An 8328-nucleotide genomic window follows, 5' to 3' on the forward strand; every position below is an offset into this window, starting at 1 on the left:
TCTCGAGCGCTTCACAAGAGTGAATCATTTAGTCAATGAATCGGTTCAGTTGATTCGGAGTTTGGAAAAGCTCCGTTTCTCCATCACTAGTTCTCGGCTCGTGTTCAGTTCAGTTTTTCGTTGACCTGCGATAAAGAAATGATATTGTGTTCATGTTATTGATTTCTCTCAGCAATGTGAACAAACACAAGAATCCTAACATGGAGGAAAAGGACAGAAAGCTTTAATACATTCATTCATTTAGCAGATGTGACTTAAAATCACTAAACATTCAGATGTTAATACCAAACACCATCAAATGAACGACAGAATCGAGATTCCTCTTGGAGAAATTAAATTCAATATAGATAAACATTCATAAATAGAAATAAAAGACATCCGAGTCTGTAATACACTATTTATCATTAATAAAACAAATACAGATAATTGTGAGGGAAATGTAAAGAAATGTGGAGTGTATATTAATGACAAAAACATTAATTTATAAAGAATTACAGTGAAACAAATGATAACTAAACTGGAAGTGCAGTGAATATAAATAATGAAGGACATCTCCAGTACAGGAGGAGGCGCTAAACACATTTAACGAGCGACTGAACACTAAGAGCAGAAGAAGAGAGATGGGCGGGGTTTATGTGTTGTTGACAACTGCGCATGCGCGTTCTCTGGAAGTCCAAACCGAAAGTAAAGACTCGATTCTGACGAGATGTAAAGTCACATTTCCAGGAGTTAAAAACGGCCATAAATATCACATTACGGTAAGTTCATTCATCAGCTTCTGATATCATGTCATATTATTGTGCAGTGTTTTCTGTGTGCGATCATATTAAACTCAATCTTTACAGTTTAACGGCCATCTTAGGGAGTTGTGTCGTAAAGTGAGTTTATAAATAGAGCCGCTCAATGAAGACTGTGTTTTAATAACTAGATCAACTATCACTTCTTTCTTCTCGGATTCATATGAGGACAATCCACCTTTTTATGAAACAAACTTAAATGTTATGAGCAGTCTTGAAGAAAACACAAAATGGCGTCTGGAGCATTAGGTGTTGTCAGCGCTTGCTCTTTAACTTGTTAAGAGCTGGTGTGAAATATGATTGGCAGTGTTTCCTGATAATATGAAAAATAAGATAGCATTCAAATATTTGTGGTAAGATTAAAAAAGAGAGAAATTTATACTTTTATTTATTCATCACGGATGCATTAAAGGGTAACTAAACCCTAAACCAACTTTTTTTAGTTAATGATCTGTAATACTGGGGCTTTATTAATGCTGTTCATTGATTCGAGTAAATGTTTTGACATTTGAGTATAAAGTGTTTTAATTCTATAAAATATGGTGTAAAACCGCCAAAGTGCTGCCCTCTTAAGGTTGAACGGTGGCTACTGCAGTTGAGTTTTCCTATTGGACGTTGTGGTACATCGTGACGTAGGATGGTACCTCCATCGGCTCACTAGCCACGCCCCTGGCACGAGCTCACCACGCCCTCAGAAATGTTTCCCCCAATCACACGATGAAAACGGCTTCACTCCAGTATGAACTGTCATGTTACATGAAGTAAACATTATGAATGAAACTGACTTGACACTTGCTTTAACATTGTATTGAAGAAAATACGGTTAAATAATGCAGTTGTCAGTACACGTCAGGCTTTTCTTGCGATATTATTGCTGTCCGTCATGTGTACAGATCATTTTCATACATGAGACGCGCTTTCAAACCCTGACACGCAAGTGGTTGCCGCGGACGCAGATAGATTAGGTCAGTTCTCTTGCGCGGCTGCTTCACTAGCATCGTCTGCATCGGGAGTTAACGCAGTTTGAGCAGCGGCTCGCATTGATAAGGCTCTGGGTCTGTGTCTACAGACGATCCACCCTCCTCCACTTCAGGTGAAGGTAGGAGAAATGACCGCTCTGTTGCAAAGCTGGCGTCACTCCAGTCATTCTCCATCTCTGCGACTCGCGAGTCTGACAGCTGTCAATCAATCTGTCACTGCGGGTCTCAGGTGCACGCCCTCCGCTCAGCCCCGCCCTCGGTTCATCCCCTCTGTGTCCGCTGGGCTCCGCCCACTTTTCCAGCATTTTTTGAAAATTGCCAGTGGGTGGAGTTAAGCTCTGAGCAGGGGTTTAGTTACCCTTTAAATTGATCAAAAGTGACCGTGAAGACATTTATAGTGTTACAAAAGATTTCTATTTATAAATGCTGTTCATTGAACTTTCCTTATGAAACTGTTCAACACTGATAATAATCATAAATGTGTGTTGATCATCTGGGCCCGTATTTATCAAGCTTCTCAAAGGGCCATTTTAGTCTTAAGTGCTGAGAATTCATGACATTTACTCCTACTTTCAAACTTTTATATAAAAGCAAGTTATCAAATGTCTTAAAGCTAGAATTCCTCTTCCTCTCCCAGTTATGTAAGAGCTCGAGAGGTCTCAGTGGTTATGAGTGGCCAGTAGGGGTTTGTGTGTTGAATGTAAACTCCTCTAGTGCTGCGTTCACACCAAACGTGAATAGAGCGTCTGGCGTGAGTGATTTCAATGTTAAGTCAATGAAAAGGCGCGTTGACGCACGTCTGGAGGTCACGCGGTGCGAAGGACACGAATCCGCCTCATTCGCACGTCCAGTTTGCGTGAATTGGACGCGACTTGAGCGTCTTACGCGAGTGGTGCTTTTGTGCATTCACGCGTTTGAAGCGAATTCGCGTCTGATGCCAGAGTTGAAAAATTTGAACTTACGATACAGATCCACTTTCGCGGCCCGACTGAAGCGTGGTGTTGTGACGCTTTCCCTCATGTGTATGTTGATGGGCGTTCCTCAAGTTTACCGTTATGGGTGTGTGTTTGAGCCAGCGGGGAATCAAAAACAAAGGACCGGCGAGAGACTTCCCTCCGTCTCCATGTGCTCTACTTCTATTGGATAGTCGCGTCGCGCCCAACGGATTAATTTGCATAAAGTTGAGCTTCGGCCAGCTTTTTTGACGTGCGGCATTTGTTCAGATGCAGCGCCGCCTTCCCGGAATGCTTTGCGGGCGCATTGAAGTCGCTTGACGTCACCCATAGGAATAAAGGGGAGTGCGGCGCGACAGAAGTGTTGCACAGACAAGTGGATCTGCACCTTTAGGCGTCAATTCGCACCGCGTTACCCAATCAGGAGCTTGCTCGCTGCGGTCACGTGGTAAAGTGACGTGATGAGAAACCCTGCATAATTTAAAAATACAACTTTTGTGTCACAAAATGTAGTTTTAAGACTTTTTCAGTTGATAATGTAGTTGTTTAAAGCTCAAATCTGTGGTTTATTTATAAAGAGAGCGCCTATTTAAAAAAAAAATTATCTTGTGTTTGTGGAGTTGTTAGATCCAGGCGATCACCAGGCGCTCCGCGCTCATTAACCCCGACGAGAGCAGCCTTTCCTCGGCTAATCCTTCTGCCGCTGGCTCTGATGTCCTGTAGTGGTGCATCTTGTGTAGATCTAACGGCCAATCTTTGCTCTCATGAATCTATACTTTATTGTCTGCCAAATCGTTTTGACTGAGGGCAAAGAAGTTTCATAACTTTATATTTTAAGGATATTTAAATACACATGCAGTGAAGATACTGTAGGAGTTGCCTGGACCACATTTGTGTGGCTATTAATGCTTAATATATATTTTTAATGAAAATGAAAAGAGGCAGAGTGGTGTTTTATGACATATTTCTCCTGGAGTGCCTTGAACGCGCGTCAATTTCGCTTCAAACGCTCGATTTCTACGCGCGTCAAATTCACCGCGGACGCGCGAATGCATTCAAAATGTTCGCGCGTGAAACTAGACGTAGTAGACGCGATTTTGACGCTCAATTCGTGTTTGGTGTGAACGCAGCATTCGGAATTTCACCATTCAATGTGAATTTATCTGAGATTATTCTTAAATAAGGACATCTATTCAGTGATTGGTTCATGCCTATGACATCATCCAAAATCCTGTTTGTGGCACAGCAAAGTGTTGTTAATCAACTCTAATGGTGCGTTCACACCAGACGCGATTCGCGCGAGTGATTTACATGTTAAGTCAATGCAGAGACGCAAAATGGCATTCTGCGGCGCGATTCGCGCGAATGAGGCGGTGCGAAGGACGCGATTTGAGCCTTTTGAACGCGCTAGATTTTAACAAAAAAAGACGTGTAAACACAGCCCATGTCAGCCATTTCTCAACGAGACGAGCCGCTGGCAGAAGCCCCGCCCATGAGCGAATTCGCGTCTGTTGTGCAGAGAATTTCACGCACGAATGAAGCGAGTAAACTCAAAATGTTCAAGCGTCCACCTTCGCGCAAATCCCGTCCGGTGTAAACGCCACATAAGACTGACACTTAAGATTTAGTCCTACACTTCACTTAAAGTATGACTGAGATGCTTGATAACTAACTTTTAAGCGCAACTTTTTTTTACTCTTAAGTAAATTCTCAGCAGTGTTCTTGTGGGTAATTCTCAGATGCTTGATAAATACGGGCCCAGATCCTCATATGAGAATGATTAGTGAAGGTCATGTGACACTGAAGACTGGAGTAATGATGATAAAAGATCCAAGTAAAGATCCAAGATGGCGGCGCGAGTAGTTTGCGAGGCTCTGGGTCTCTCCAGATTCTGCAATTTTGCGGTATTTTTCCTGCTCATCTCGGGTCTGTTCGTTCAGAATAGTTGTGCCTTAACATCGTACACCCGTGGTGAGATTTTGGATATTGGTTTGCGAATTTCCGACAGTTTTATGGACAATCTTCGACTCCTTCCTGAGATCGCTAGGACACCCGAGGCTATGCACTCTACCCGGCCGGGCGGAAGTGCTCGCAGGCGGCGCCGAGAGCGTAAACAAAGGCGGGGAATACGCGGTGGTCTGAGAGCTAAGCTAAGGCTAAAGCTAAGGCTAACCCCACATCGGCTCTCTTTACCCAGTATTTTCCTTGCCAATGTACGGTCGCTAGTGAACAAAATGGAGGAGATTCGACTCAGCATCACACACAGCAAGAAACTTTTGAACTGTAACGTCCTAATCTTCACGGAAACCTGGCTAAACGGCGGAATACCGGACACCGCTATTGAGCTAGCGGGATGCCACACGCTCCGGGCGGATAGAACATTAGATGGCTCCGGTAAGACCAGAGGTGGTGGATTGTGCATTTACATTAACAAAGCCTGGTGCACAAACTCTGCTATTGTTGGGAGTCATTGTTCAGCTAACCTCGAGTTTCTCATGGTTAAATGTAGACCGTTTTATCTGCCGCGTGAGTTCACTTCCACCATTATAACTGCAGCCTATATTCCTCCGGATGCTGATGCCAAGCTTGCTATGAAAGAACTTCACGCAGCCATCAGTAAACAACAGACTGATCACCCGGAAGCTGCTTTTATTGTTGCAGGTGACTTTAATCATTCAAACTTAAAGTCAGTGCTACCCAAGTTTCACCAGCATGTTTCCTGCCACACCAGAGGAAACAAAACCTTAGACCATGTGTACACAAACATGGCTGGTGCTTACGTTGCGACACCCCTCCCCCACCTGGGACAGTCAGATCACCTTTCTTTGTTCCTCATCCCCAAATATGCACCCCTCATCAACCGTGTGAAGCCAGCAGTAAAGACCATCAAGGTGTGGCCTGCGGGGGTTGACTCCACACTCCAGGAAAGGTTTCTACACACAGACTGGAGTGTGTTTGCTTCTCAAGCCACCAGTGGCGCTCACACGGACATTGACTTCTACACCTCCTCTGTATTGGATCATATCAATACCACCATTGACAGTGTTACAACCCAGAAACAGATCACCACATACCCTAATCAGAAGCCTTGGATGAACAGGGAAGTTCGACTCCTGCTGAAGTCACGCAATACTGCTTTCAGATCAGGAGATGCACAAGCCTACAGTACATCCAGAGCAAACCTGAAGAGGGGCATCAAAAAGGCCAAGCACTGCTACAAGCTGAAGATAGAGGGTCACTTTTCCAACTCTGACCCTCGACGCATGTGGCAGGGCATCCAGGCCATCAGTAACTACAAACCCCCCCACTCCACCCCCGCAGCCACTGATGTCAACTTCCTGAACGAGCTAAATCACTTTTATGCTCGCTTTGAAAGAGACAACAGAGAAACTGCCACCAAGCTCAAACCCTCAGCTGACCCACCAATCACACTCTCCACCACAGATGTCTGCAAGTCACTGAGCCGGATCAGCGCACACAAGGCTGCTGGACCAGACAACATCCCTGGTTGTGTTCTCAGGGCATGTGCGGAGCAGCTCGCTGGGGTTTTTACAGACATTTTCAACCTGTCTCTTGCCCAAGCAGCTGTACCTTCATGCTTTAAACGCACGTCCATTGTGCCAGTGCCGAAACACTCTAACCCGAGGTGCCCTAATGACTACCGCCCTGTAGCACTCACACCCATCGTCATGAAGTGCTTTGAGCGGCTGGTCCTGGAACACCTAAAAGACTCTCTACCATCCACATTGGACTCACACCAGTTTGCCTATCGCAGCAATAGGAGCACAGAGGATGCCGTTTCCATGGCACTGCACTCTGTGCTCACCCATTTGGACCATAAGAACACTTATGCACGCATGCTGTTTGTTGACTTCAGCTCAGCATTCAACACTGTCATCCCAACCAAGTTAATAGCCAAACTTGGAGACCTGGGCATCAATACCTCACTTTGCAACTGGATTTTGGACTTCCTAACTGACAGACCCCAGAATGTTCGTTCAGGATTCACCTGCTCCACATCCATCACACTCAACACTGGTGTACCACAGGGCTGTGTGCTAAGCCCGTTTCTCTACTCCCTCTTCACCGCCGACTGCAAGCCTGTGTATGGATCTAATTCTATCGTCAAGTTTGCGGACGACACTACGGTGATTGGTCTCATCAGCAACAACGATGAGACCGCCTACAGGGAGGAGATCCAGCACCTGGCCACATGGTGCGCTGATAATAACCTGCTCCTCAACACCACCAAAACGAAGGAGCTCATCGTGGACTTCAGGAAGGAGTCAAGAGGCACACACGACACCATCCACATCAATGGAATGGCTGTTGAACGTGTCTCCAGTTTCAAGTTCCTGGGGACCCACATCTCGGCGGACATGTCGTGGACGACCAACACCTCCAGCCTGGTCAAGAAGGCTCACCAGCGCCTCTTCTTCCTGAGGACACTGAGGAAGAATCAGCTCTCCTCGGCTATCCTGGTGAACTTCTATCGCTGCGCAATAGAAAGCATCCTGACCAACTGTGTGGCAGTGTGGTATGGGAGCTGCTCTGTTGCGGAGCGCAAGGCACTGCAGCGGGTGGTGAAAACTGCCCAGCGCATCACAGGGACTCCACTGCCTGCCATCGAACACATCCAGAGGAAACGCTGCCTGCATCGAGCTCGCAGCATCCTCAAGGACTCCTCTCACCCAGCCCACAGACTGTTTTCTCTCCTGCCCTCCGGCAGGCGTTTCAGGATCCACCGGACCAGGACCAGCAGACTAAAGAACAGTTTTTTCCCCAGAGCTGTCTCCTTACTGAACTCGAACTCTAACCCCCGTTGATCCACTCCCCTCTTATACTGATAACTCTCCTACCTCACATCCACCTTCACTTTGTTATTTGCACTACCGACTGTTTATCACAGTAACAACTGTTTACTTATTCATTTTGCACTACCACACCGTAACTGGATTATGCTCATTTGCACTGCCGACTGTTTACAGTACCTACTGTTTACATTTGTATTTTGCACTGTACTTCTAACTGTAATATGCAACCACTTTCCACTGCACTTTTACACTTTTTTCGGATAGCTTCTGTCCATAATTTATTGCACTACCTTAATCCACTGCCATATTCCTCATTTTAGCCTAACATATCATTGTATACCTCTATCTGTAAAATGTATATTCTATTATATTCATAGTACATATCCACCTGTAAATTCTGTTTATAGTATTAACCATCTGTATATTATTCACCTGTAAATTCTGTTTATAGTAATAACCATCTCTCTATTTATAGATATATTTATATATACTCAGTACATATCCATGTCCTGCACTTATGCAAACGTTGTATATCCTGCACTTGCTGCTATTGCACTTCTGGTTAGACCTAAACTGCATTTCGTTGCCTTGTACTTGTACTTGTGTAATGACAATAAAGTTGAATCTAATCTAATCTAATCTAATCTAATCTAATCTAATCTAATCTAATAAATTCAGCTTTGATCACAGGAATAAATCACACTTTACTATATATTCACATAGAGAACAGCTGATCTACACTGGAGTGTGTGTGTGTGTGTGTGTGAGTGTGTGTGTGTGTGTG

At 44.8% G+C, this 8328-nt stretch overlaps 1 protein-coding gene across 1 annotated transcript in view; it reads left to right on the forward strand.

Annotated features, from left to right (window-relative positions):
* Positions 1-660: 660 nt before the first annotated feature.
* LOC307135132 (NLR family CARD domain-containing protein 3-like) overlaps positions 661-8328 on the forward strand; it is a gene marked incomplete at its 3' end in the record, with an annotated part of 13464 nt that continues 5796 nt past the window's right edge. The window contains exon 1 of the mRNA XM_079831328.1: positions 661-758. The remainder of the gene's footprint in view (positions 759-8328) is intronic.

Source organism: Gobio gobio (genome assembly GCF_949357685.1).
Source record: "Gobio gobio genome assembly, chromosome: 12".
Lineage (NCBI taxonomy): Eukaryota > Metazoa > Chordata > Actinopteri > Cypriniformes > Gobionidae > Gobio > Gobio gobio.